The sequence below is a fragment of the Phocoena phocoena genome, chromosome 7 (genome assembly GCF_963924675.1).
Source record: "Phocoena phocoena chromosome 7, mPhoPho1.1, whole genome shotgun sequence".
In the NCBI taxonomy this organism is placed as follows: domain Eukaryota; kingdom Metazoa; phylum Chordata; class Mammalia; order Artiodactyla; family Phocoenidae; genus Phocoena; species Phocoena phocoena.
This window is the reverse complement of record NC_089225.1, coordinates 98,367,670-98,381,692: the sequence shown is the minus strand read 5'-3', so window position 1 is coordinate 98,381,692 and position 14,023 is coordinate 98,367,670.

Genomic DNA, 14,023 nt, shown 5'->3' with positions numbered 1-14,023 from the left:
ATTCATGTAAGTAGAGACCTCAGAGAGCTCTCTCACTTTTTCTGCCATGTGAGGTTACAATAAGAAGTCAGTCATCAGCAACCCAGAAAAGGGCTCTTGCCACAACTCCACCATGCTGACACCTGATCTTGGACTTCCAGACTCCAGAACTTTGAGAAATAAATTTTTGCTGTTTATAAATCTCCCAGTCTATGGTACTTATTATAGCAGCCCGAACCAACACCTTGATTACAGCCTTGTGAGACACCCTGAGTCTGGGCCCCAGTTAAGCTATGTTCAAATTCCTGATCTACAGAAACTATGATATAATAAATATTAATGTTTTAAACCACTAATTTTTGGTATAATTTTGCAGTGAAGGATAATACACCTTGGTTTACCCAAGGAAATAACTCATACTAATCTCAAGGTTTTATTAAGCACTCAAAGGGTTTATTGAGAATCACTGATTTCCCATGTTAAAATAAAAGGTGTGTATTTAATTTAATTTTTTTTTTTTTTTTGCAGTACGTGGGCCTCTCACTGCTGTGGCCTCTCCCGTTGTGGAGCACTGGCTCCGGACACGCAGGCCCAGCAGCCATGGCTCACAGGCCAAGCCGCTCCGCGGCATGTGGGATCCCTCCGGACAGGGGCACGAACCCGCGTCCCCTGCATCGGCAGGTGGACTCTCAACCACTGCGCCACCAGAGAAGCCCAAGGTGTGTATTTAATATTTACCATTAACTGAACAGTATTTACTATATGCCAATCAATCACTATACTGAGTTCTTTCCACATTCAATATTAAATATTAACACTTAAGCCTCATAACTTTGGGGAGGGGCATTTTTAGTCACAACTATATTCATCAAATTATATTTAATAATGGTGTTTTGATGTTTAATTTCAGTTATCTCATCAATTGTTTAGCTCTTCCTAGAGATCTCTTTACTCAGATCTTACCTGGATTCTTGGTTTCCCTGTATTAGCCAACTTGCTGAAGGTCTTATTGGTGGTCCCACACTGCCTTGATATTTCTCTTATTTTTACTAGGACCAGTATCACATTAAGAAAATGATCAGTCTTTGCTTTTATGAATTCACATTGTACTTTAGATACAGAATCTACAGCTTACTTTTTGTAATATCTTCTGAACAAATGTCTCTTGCTTCAGATCACTTATTTTGGGGGGCAAGTTCCTTTTATTGTTGTTATGTCTCTGCAAGGTTTTGACTATTTCTATACTTCATCCTCTGTGCGTTGCTGATGATGGAGCCACAGGGTTTGATGTGTACAAACTTCACCTTCTTGATTAGCATGCAGGCTAAAATTAGATTCCTCTTCCCACATACTAATAATGGCCATGTCATCATTCATTATGTAGCCCCCCAACACACACACACCCACACACCCACCCCCTAGATCAGGATGTTCTGTTTGAATGCTCGATGCTCATTATAAACCCAAAGTAAATCTGTTAAACTAAGTATGTTAGTTCTATTAGTTGCTTCTTCAAGATTTTTTCATGTGCAGACGGGTAACTGTTTGGAAAAAGGTATATCACTCTCAAGACCATCATGGCCAGCTTCCTGGGTTTTTCAAGGCTATACAGACTGTGCACTCAAGATTTCACACCAAGAGCAGAGTTGAATAAACCCACATGGCAGATTCATTATTTGGGAAAAATTTGTGTATATTCAACACATATGAATTTCATTTGCCCAGTGCACAATCTAGAGATAAATTTTCAGTCCCTTTATATTTTATAATAAAAAAGGATTTAAAAATTGATGTTTAGCCTTTTCTCCTTAGATAAACATTTCTAACATAATTGCTGAGCTCCTTAGATTCCATTCCATTTATTTTTTCTGTATGACTTTTATTGAAGTTCTGTTTAAGTTCAGGCACCAGGCCACTGAAAAGCATGGAACATTTAGGCATTAACAATTTCTTCAAGAGTCTCGTGCCAGATAACTGCTGGTGTGTTTTAACTTTTAAAGCCCCTTTCTTCTCCTTAACCCTTGCATTGAAAAACTTGATTTTCAAAAGGATTGATCAGTTGTTAGAGAAGATGGGAAATCTTTCTTTCTTGGGGTTCTCTGGAAGGCTCTTCTCAAAACCCTACATGGCTTCAGGAACATTAAAACAATCAATGGCTTTGGCATTATTGTTCAAAAATAGGACCCCACATTTTTCTACCTTGGGGCTGTGTTGTAACCCCAGCCAGCTTATTATGGGAAATGAATGACTCTGATATTTTAGTGATCAATATGGATTACTAAAATACAAATAGCAGGGCTCCTGCAGGCCAAGCAAATTGTGATGGATAGTTTTTGGGAGTGTGTGGACCACTTTAGTCATTATAAGGTTTGGGGGAGGGGAGCTGAAGGAAAAAAAAGGATGAAGTATGACTCTCAAGTCTTGGCTTCATGATGGGTGGAGTCATTGAGAGAGACAGGAAATCCAAGTGTCAGTTTTCAGTGAAAAATAGTGGATTTCTCTTTGGATATGTTGAGTAGGAGGTGCCCGACAGACCTTTAGTTGGAAATGTCTAACAGGCAGTAGAATATATTTGTCTGGTGTTCAAGACTGTGGTCAGGACTTGCAGTTGTGGGGAATGGAGGTATTTAAAGTAATGAGAGAATGTGAATGTTAATGGATTGATATGTTGCTATTTTTAGAAAAGGAGACAAACCTACAAAAGGTGGGTAAAAGAAAAATGCCTTTGGCATCGATATCTGTTCAAGAGTTTCATGTCCATAAATTTAACTGTATGTGACTTAATCCTTTGAAAATATTTATTTAGCTCTTACACAAAGGCTCATCTTACGACCGTGAGATTATTGGGGCACTGGGGAGCATCTTGCTCTGGTTCCAGGTGGAGATAATTAACCTTGCACATCGGATGGATGTTCCTCTCAGGAGCCATCCTTCTATACCTCTATTGAAATAACTGTAAATTAAAATCTGGCATTATTATACTTATTTTATAATCTTTTGTAAAAAAAAAAACAGCAGGCATATAACACATTTCTTTGTAGATTACACACCACGTTTTTTTAAAAAAAATATTTCTAAGAATGACTATCACAGTTACCTGTTGCCATAATAATGCCACGTATGTTAAAAGCCACAAAACATCAATGGCATACAACAATTAATTTGTGTTCACATGTCTGGGAAAGCTGAAGATTGGCTGGGTGTCTAGCGGGGCTAGCGGGGCTTTCTCAGGTGTTTGGGTGTCCGTCAGCTGCCAACTCAAGCATCTGGGGTTACTCTGCTCCACATTTCTCTTATCCTCTTCTAGCTGGATCTGACATGTTTTCATGGCAATGGCAGAGGCACAAGAGAGTAAGCCTGAATGCAAGTGTACTTCAAGCCTTTGCTTGGATCCTATCTGTTAATATTGCATTAGCCAAAGCAAGTCATGCATGTAGTTGACCCTGGTAAAAAAGGTTGTACAGCAAAGTTCCTTGTCACAGGGTGTGGGTATGGGGACAAGGAAAGAAACTGGGCTAGCATTGCAGTCTATCACAACAGCATGGCTCCCGTCCATGAGAATGGGTCCCTGGAAGCAACAGTTAAATATGTCTCTCCTATCGTCTACTTAGAGTTAATTGGATCAATGGCTATCACTATCCAAAGCTAAGAATCTAATTAAGAGGGTAGAGATGCATATATATAAAATAAATAAACAACGAGGACCCACTATATAGCACAGGGAACTATATTCAATATCTTGTAATAACCTATAATGGACAACAATCTAAATATATATATACATGTATACATATATGCACAACTGAATCACTTTGCTGTACACCTGAAACTAACACAACATTGTAAATCAACTATACTTCAATAAAAAACTAAAACAGTGTATAGATGCAAAAAAATCTCTCCATTTGAAGTCAAAATTCATATCATAGTTTCCTAATAAGTTCAAGATTTTACTACAGTTTAAAACTTATTTCTACTGTATTGCCCTCAATAATATCATACAGAGAGAATCCTTTCCATAAATACATCACTAAGTACATTCACCTCTTTATTAGCTCAGTATTGTTTATCATATTTATTGTGTTATACACTAAAAATATATTAAAACATGGCTTCTGCTCTCAACATATTTAGAAAAATGGGAAATAAGTAACATATAATGCAAGGTGATAAGTGACTATAATCTAAGTTCTACACGATTTTGTGGCATCATGTTATGAGCCCTATGTTAGTTGCTCTAAATTTTTCATCTCTTGTAATCCTCAACAAACACATAAAGTAGATATTTGTATCTTCATTTGGCAACTAAGGAACTGAAGTCTAGAGCCTTGAAGAAACTTGGTTAAACTTCCCTCACCTGCCAAACATTTGATTCAGATTTGAACATAGCTCTTGCTCACCTCAGAATCCAGATACTTTCCACCAAGCAAAATTCCCTCCTTCTCTTAGGAATCCTCCCTATATTATAGTGGTTCTTTGTGAAATTTGGATATGAGATTATATTTTTAATAGGAAAAATAAAAGAAAAAATTCTATTTGGTACTATATCAATTTACTATTGTTAAACTTTTGTACTGAGATTACATTTTCCACCTATATCTGTTATGTAAAGTATTACATAACACTAACTATTTATTTATTTATTTTTAACATCTTTATTGGGTATAATTGCTTTACAATGGTGTGTTAGTTTCTGCTTTATAACAAAGTGAATCAGCTATGTAAAGTATTTTTAACTCATCTTTTCACTACACAAAATTCTGTTGCAAGTGCCAGTACATATTAAACATTTTTAGCAACATAAACAAGACATTGGTTGCATCTTTAATATTTTGCTGATGAAATGAAAGTCTTCCAAGCATCTATAATAAATTCTATGGTCTCTACCCTCTGAGACTAGTTAATTGGTACTACAGAACATTTAACGAAATGAAGCACCATGGGCAAACATCAACTCTTCCACAGAAAGCTTCCAAATGACACAGAAATGGGCTTCATGAATTTAGTCAGGCAAGACATACGTTAAGATAATGTGAATATTACTATTACTTGCCCAATAAATGTATAAAGAAACTTGCTTGAATGTATAATTAAATATATTAATTATTAACCATGGTCATTAACTCATTGTTAATATACTTATTAAAAATTAACATCTGAAAACTATTGAAATTTTTGAAAATTTAACCCTAAGTCAGGATAGTAAACAATCATCAAATATTTTTGCTTTGAAGTAATAAATGTCTTCAAATTGAGTATGGAATACATAAAGCATATTAAAGCAACATATTTAAGTAAACTTTAGCAAATATTTTTATTTCTCTTAACTCCTAAATTGTCAAAAGTTTTTATTTTCCGAGTCTGGACAGAAGGGCTACAATGAAAATTCTTGATCAGATTTTATATCTGTTGCATAAAGTAGAGATGCTAGACTTACCCCTTTATTAGCCTTATACATAAACAGGTACTTTCTTAAGAGATTCATAACAAGAAACATAAGTTCTTAAATCTGTACCACTACAGACATGAGAAAATATCTTAAAGATGACAAATATCAGATACCTATAAAAAACTACATACTTTAAGACTTGTATATGTGTATAGCCATTGTGGACACATGCAGTAAAATTAGCACAGAAACCGAAGTCAGAAAGCCATGTTTCAAAATTTGGCTGTTTTACTTATAATCCTGGCTGCACATTCGAATCATCTGAGACACTGTTAAGACATATCAGTTCCCTGGGCACCCTCCCAGGATGCAGAATTAATCGGTGACGTTTGGGCTGCTTTGTTCAAGCACCGCTCCCACACCCTCAACGGAGGCAATTCTAGATGCATACTCTGAGAAACACAACACTAGGTCAAGTTCCGGATGCTGAATTCTCTTCTGCAAAATGGGATGATGTTAATTACTACCTAACCAATTTCTCGGGGTTTTTAGGAGGCTCAAATGAGATATATACATGTGTTATGTCAGCTTTCAATGCTAGGCCTTTCAGCTCTGTTAAATTGCTTTAGTGACCCAAGTGGTGCTCTATAAGAGTGCTGCAGTGTGTGTGTGTGTGTGTGTGTGTGTGTGTGTGTGACAGACACAGAGCCACAGAGAGACAGGGAGAGCTATTCATCAATTTGGTTGTCATTTCTTTTCTGTGGATTTGCCTTATTTTTCATGCAGAACAAAATACTGTTAATGGATATTTTAAAACCATACTTGATAGATGTAATATGTGATACATGTTTTTCCAGCTAGTCTGAGCACCTTGTGCTCAGATAAGATAAATAAGATAAATCTTATTTCTGCGGTTTTCTATTTATAAGCTAATTTATATTTCTACTCTTAAAAATTCTGTTTATTAGAGAAGTTTTTTTCCCAGAACATAGATACAATACAGGCTAACAGATAATAAGCTGGAAAATATAGAAATATAGCAAAAGAAAAATAAATCAGCCATGATCCAGAGAAAAAGCACTGTTGATATTTTGATTTGCTCATTTCTCCATTTATTTAGTACTTTTGAAATTATTTGTATGAGGTCATTCCGTTAGAAGTTGCCAGCATTTTATCTGTTATATGTTTTGCAAATATTTTCTAATTGTGTCACCAGCTTATTTACTTTTGTTTTTGGTACATACTATTTAAAACTTTTTGTAATTATAAGACTGACTTTTTTCCCTCTATGATTAGTTTTATTGTTTTCATGTTTATAAAGTCCTTGCTTGATCCAATGTTAGACAAATATTCACCACATTTTCTATTTTGTGACTGTTTTAGTTAGCTCACCGATTCATTGTTATCATGCGGTGTGGTTCCTATATCACATATAAATATAATTTCAGATACAGGTACACAGTTAAATTTCCCTGAACAATATAGGGATACATTTATTCTTTTAGTTTTCTTTTAACCCTTGCAATTAAATCAAGGAGAAAGTCTAAGACGGAGGTTAGTGAGTCTTTGAAACTTTTTACACACATGCTAATCTCCTTTAAAAAACAAACTGGAGGAGGCCTTGGGCTCAAAGTCCAAACAATAGCATCAAGCTACATTAAGAATCATTGCTTCATGTGTGGAATTTATTTTTACAAGCACTTTCTATATTTAGAAAGTGATATAAAGCTTTTTATAAAAATAAATGGATTTAGCGTTTCCCTGGTGGCGCAGTGGTTGAGAGTCCGCCTGCCGATGCAGGGGACACGGGTTCGTGCCCCGGTCCGGGAAGATACCACATGCCGCGGAGCGGCTAGGCCTGTGAGCCATGGCCGCTGAGCCTGCACGTCCGGAGCCTGTGCTCCGCAACGGGAGAGGCCACGACAGTGAGAGGCCCGCGTACCACAAAATAAATAAATAAATGTATTTAAACTCTAAAAAGTGTATTCATATAAAACTTTAAATGAAGAAGTGTAGAGATGATATGGGATAGCAGAGAGATTAAGGTGAATGAGGTGATGACATGGGTTTCCATCCTGCATGTGATATTCCCCAGCCAAATGCCCCAGGCATTCCCCTTGCTGAGCCTGCCGGCCCTCACCTGTAAAATAGGGACAATAATAGTGGCCACCACATAATTTGGTTGTGAGAATTAAATTATTTATTTTCTGAAAAAGCACTTATAAAAGCGCTTAATAAATATTATTAATTATCATCCTTATTAAGTTACCTGAAACTAACTTAAAACCACCTGAAATTTATTTTAGAGATTGTTTAGGGCAGTAGTTCTAAACTTGGGTGTGTGTGTGTGTGTGTGTGTGTGTGTGTGTGTGTGTGGTACGCGGGCCTCTTACTGTTGTGGCCTCTCCCGTTGCGGAGCACAGGCTCCGGACGCGCAGGCTTAGCGGCCATGGCTCACGGGCCCAGCCGCTCCGCGGCATGTGGGATCTTCCCGGACCGGGGCACGAACCCATGTCCTGCTGCATCAGCGGGCGGACTCTCAACCACTGCGCCACCAGGGAAGCCCTAAACTTCGGTATGTTTAAGAAGCACCCAGAGAGATAAAGTAACCGAGAGGTCCAAGCTCACTGAAACTGAACGAGCCCCGGCACTGGTATTTTCATCCAGTTCCTTGAGGGATCTGATGCCCACAGAAGTTTGTGGACTACTGGGACTCCATCAGAGCACTACTGATGGATGTGAGGGGCTATCCTAAAATTCTTGGCTGACTAGCCTGTTTTCCCAGGCTGCTGCCCTTTGTGATGTCAGATATAGCCCTGGAAGAATAGAAAAAAGACCAATTAATATTTGTTGAATGAATAGATGAATAAATGAACAAATAATATGACTAAGTTAGTACTAATTAACTAGAGGATTATCAAGCTTCTCAAATCAAATTTTAGCTTTAATGTCATTCAGACTAATACCCCAAAGGAGCTTTTTTGAAACTTGACAAAATGGTTTTGAATTTCATATGAAAATAAAACTAAAAGTGATTAAAAAGCAAAATAATGCTGCAAGACTTTTACCATTAGGAAGAAAATACATTATAAAGCAACTATAAAGAGTGTGGAAGTAGATCCAGAATTATAACTGAGATTAATGGGAAAGAATAGATATCCACTCCAACAAATTACTTATAAGTATTTAATATATGATAAATATAGCATTTTGAATTCCGGGGAAATGGTTTTTTTAATAAATGATGCTGGCATTGCAATCTATAAAATACATTTAAAAAGAAAGAAAAATGAGAACTATATCATACAACAACGTGTATTCCAGCAGTATTAAAATTATATGTACATCAAATTAAAATCATAGAACTAAAAGAAATGTACATGAATATTTATATAATATTGACTAGGGAAGACCTTTCTAAACATAAAACCAAATTTTTCACAAAGGAAATGAAATAAATGTATACCCAAAAAACAAACACAACCAGCATACACATATATAATATATATACTCATATAAAATATATACCATATAGAGATATACATATATAAATATACATATATAAAACTAGGAAAAATATAAATACAGGGAAAATGTTCATTATCACAGTCACTCAAAATTATGCCAATAAAAACAAACCATTTTCAACGATCAAATAGGCAAGTATTAAAAATTCAAAAATATTGACAAAGAGATTGGGAATTAAGAAACCTCAGGCCCTGTATTTCAGAGTATAAATTTTCATAGAACTTCTGGGGAAAAACATGGCCAAAGTCTTTTTTTTTTTAACATCTTTATTGGCTATAATTGCTTTACAATGGTGTGTTAGTTTCTGCTTTATAACAAAGTGAATCAGTTATACATATACATATGTTCCCATATCTCTTCCCTCATGCATCTCCCTCCCTCCCACCTTCCCTATCCCACCCCTCCAGGTGGTCACAAAGCACCGAGCCGATATCCCTGTGCCATGCTGCTGCTTCCCACTAGCTATCTACCTTACGTTTGTTAGTGTGTATATGTCCATGACTCTCATGGCCAAAGTCTTTTAAAAGTCTTAAAAATGTACAAACTCTTTCACCAGTAATTTCCTTTGTAGGACTGTAGCTTAAGGAAGTTATCTAAACCATATAAAGATTTTGATAACAGAATTTGTTTCTCTGAAAAAAAAGTAAAGAAAACATCAGAAAGGATAAGCAAGAAGAAATTGGCTAAGAAAATTACACCACACTTTTGAAATAAACAATATAAAAAATATATATTATAAACTACATCACTAGAATATATATTGTCTAAGGGAAATGTTCACAATATATTTCTTCTGTGAAAACAAAATTCTACATTTTGTAAAAAAGAAAATGATACAACATTCAAAGGACATACACTAAAATCTAAGCAGTGGTAACGTTTGGTTTTTGCAGTTATTAACAAACAATAAATCATCTTAGTATAAAGACTGTTAGAAGATAGTAGCTTCCATAATTCACTGAAGTTAATATTTGTTCATCTGTAAGGAACAGATGCTGGCAAAATGAAAATGACATTTGATAGTCTCCTTTAATTTTGTCCAATAAGTTAGATTAAATTAACTTGTTGATCCAAAAAGTGAAACTTTTATGTATGATAGGCTTATCCGCCCTGGAATACAGGTAGAAAATGTTTATCCATCCCTACAGGATACAATTCTAGATTTGATGGTGTGTTAGTTTTAGAATCAGAAGGAAACTTGAGTCCTGTCTTCATGTTGAGCAAGTTGCATAATCCCTCTAAACCTTCGTTTCCTCAAATGCAAAACAGGGAAAACACTTGCCCTGCGGGTAGGAGTGTTTCAAGGATTCAATATCCAATGAGATGGTGTGTGTATGTCTGTATGCATTAAAAATGTAAAGTTATAAGTCAAAAATAGAATGTTAGCCCTGGAAGGGAACTTAAAGCCATTTACAACCATCTCCCAATCAAGAGGAAACTATTCATCTAATGAAGGCATACACACTTGGAGATCCGAGGTTTGACACCTCTACAAAAGTTATCAGCAAACTCGATTCTGAAGGAACCTGACCCATTATTAAAAGCCCTATACCATTCAACAATTAAAGCATGGCATAAAGGTAAATCAAGGAGTCATGTTCCTTCTCAAAGAAACACACAGTGTAAAAGGAATAATAAAACCCCTGGTGATTTAAATCCCTATAAAATTAATGCATTGTATATGAAGAATTAGCATAAAACATACTGACGTTTATAGAATTGTTTCCAAAATACACTAAAGGAATTCCTTGTTAGAGAAAACAGTGGTTTGGAATCGTTTCCTCATGTGAGCCATAAAAAGTCTTATACTTGGGTACTTTTATTTAGTTGCTTTAACCACAATTGAGTTCATGTAAATTGGAGCTTAGCTCTCAAATATGTCTAATCTCTCTATTCCCATGCTGGAACCAGCTACTGAATTCTAAGGCTTTTAAAAGGACACTTCAGTGATATGATTGTTTTTACTACCAGTGAAAATCAGTAAAGAAAGTACAGATTATGATGAAGAGCTATCTTCTTAAACAAAATCTCTAAGCTTGAGATGTGCACATGAACTTTTTGTAAAGAGTGCACAAATTTGCAAATGTTTTTAACTAGGTCAATGAGATTGTTTTGGGGTTTGTGTCAATTTAAGCAGCAGTTTTTAATTGGATTTGCTTGATCCACTTAAAATAGAAAATCCTAATTTTCAGTTTTCAAGACAAATACAAAATAGAATTGTCTTATATTTGAGGTAGAAAGATTCACTTTTTTTTTTGCAAATTGTCCTATAGGAATTATTATTTTCTTTTATTTCAAAATACACATAAAACTTACCATTTTAACGAGTTCAATATGTACAATATTTTGCAATCATCACTGGAACTGCTATCTATTTCCAGAACTTTAGTATTATCCCCAAAGAAAACACCATTAAGCTGTTACTGCCCATTGTCCCTTTCCCCAAACTGTGGTAACTACCTATCTGCTTTCTTTCCCTATAGATTTGCCTACTGTGGATAGGGACTATTCTTTTTTTTTGTAAATTGACGCACAATTGACATATAACCTTATATTAGTTTCAGGTGTACAACATAATGATACAATATTTGTATATATTGCAAAATGATCACCACAATAAGTCTAATAATATCCATCACCACACACATGTTACATTTTTTTCCCTTGTGATGAGAATGTTTAAGATCTACTAAGTAACATTCAAATATATGAGATAGCATTATTCACTGTAGTCACCAAGCTGTACATTATATCCCAGGACTTATTTATTGCTAACTACTATTTTTAGTCTAACTGTGCTGAAAAGTCTTTGCCCTTCAGGATCCATTCTTCACTCTTCTCTATTCAGCTCTGGACCTCAGAAAATGAATGTCCATGGACTACACTCATGGGGTGCCCCTCCCCTCTGGCTTCTGCTTGGCTGTGGTTCTCAAGAAGCACTGCACAAACTTTGGAGAATAGGAGAAGCATTTATTTCCTTAGCTTCTTGCCTTCCTGGATGTGGGTCACACTGACCATGGCTGTGTTCCTCTATCCAGGGCCAAGACTTCTGTCCCAGATGTCTCTCGTCCAGCTAAATTATCTCTCCAGATCCCAGTACCCGTTCTGTCCTTCCCTTCTCTCTTTAGGCCTCTGCCATGTGGTAGTTGCTTCCTGGTTTTAGTTTCACCCTCCCTTTTGATGTCTTTGAACCCAGCCCACACATTCATAAACATTTCCTTCATTAAGAAACTATTCTTCAGTTGGTCCATTTGAGTGGGCTGTTTCCCTGTGGAACACTGACTGATACAATAACTTGGCTGATACACTAACTTGATTTATCATGAGCATTTTCTTTTTAATTATTATTATCATTCACCATTGAGAAGCCATATTAAAAATACGAGGACTTGAGAAGTGTATCATTTCTTCAAGAAAGGCAGATAACAGGGAAGCTGAGGATGAGGGGACGGTAAACAAAGAGTTATGCTGTAAATTTATTTAAAAATGAAATCTAATTACAGGTGTTTTGCTTTCTGTACATAATTTGATTCCTGTTTGTAGAGTATTTTTCATTTAGCCCTCTTTGATTTCACCTTCCAATCCTGACTTGGTACTTTCTCTTCACACTGAGCCTGAAAAATGTCCAGCATACACACATACATAATACATGTAGTGTAAATATCAAAAATAAATGTTTGTATATGTCAATCCCAATATACACACTACTATATATAAAATAAATAACTAATAAGGACCTACTGTATAGCACAGGGAACTCTTCTCAATACTCTGTAATGACCTATATGGGAAAAGAATCTAAAAACGAGTAGATATATGTGTATGTATAACTGATTAACTTTGCTGTACAGCAGAAACTAACACATTTTAAATTAACTGCACTCCAATAAAAGTTAAAAAAATTTTTAAATACATTTTAAAAATTTTTAAATAAATAATTTTATATAACAATAAATAAATTTATTTATATAAAAATAAATAAGTATAGCACAATCAATATAACTGAACAAATTAAAATGAATACATAATTGTGAATATATAAACTACAAGGAAAGAATATTTTATGACTATTATCTCAGAAGGAAAAAGATATATTAAAAAATAAATAACCAGAAAAATCTTTTTAAAAGATAAAAAATATTTTTAAAGGATAACTGCAGCATGTTATAAATGCATTTTAGCTTGATCTGTGCTTGATCCATAGGACAGAATATCTTAAATTGCTAAAGTCATTATTAATGCTGGTTATTTAGGACGTGTCTTTCAGTTTGAAGATCATGCTTTTAGAAACTTTGTCTTTGAGATGAGGTCAAGGCTCTGGTTGTGTCTGTAGCTATTGAAATTCTAGGCAGCATTTTGCAGTAGATAGTATGTAATTCTTTATGATGTGACTGAATTTTAACTTGGGTAAATTTGAACTATTTTGTGGATTTTTTTTCTCAATTGAGAGGGACTAGAGATCTGGACAGTTTTAAGAGAATTTAGTCAACTTTAGTATTAAGAGAGCACAGCAACTTTCATTTATTAATGTATTATTAGTTTGGAAATGTCCTTGTGTTCCTCTTTAATTTAATTTTGATCTTTTGAATTTTTTTTAAAAAATGAGGATGCCAAACACTTTACGTATTAGCCAACGAATAGAAAAATCTTGTAAGAGAATTTTGTGTAAGGCATAGCACCTTATAATCACCCCATAAAAATAAGAAATATTTACAAATGCCAGGCTTTCAGTCGTGCAATAAATATGGGCAGTGACTTAAATAAGTTATTCAGTACAACTGCTAGGGAAATAGACATGTAAGGATCTTAACGAGCTTTGTTATTCAACTCTGAATATGAATATGAGCTTTACAAAATGATTGAAAGAGAAACAACAAAACTGCAGTGGCTTTCAACTGAGGTCAGCTGTAAATCATCCAGTTTCTTGGTTTAGACTCAAGAATCAGAGCAAAGCTTTACTGCTTCTCAAAGATTTTTCAATGAATTTACTTATAAGGCATGTTTCATAGACTTTAATATTACAAATTTGTGGAAATGACAGCTGTTTCTTCTCTCCAGACTTAGAGGGAAAAGGTAAAGTAAAAAGAGGAATGCAATTCTCCCAATAGAAAGAAAAATTTACCATGA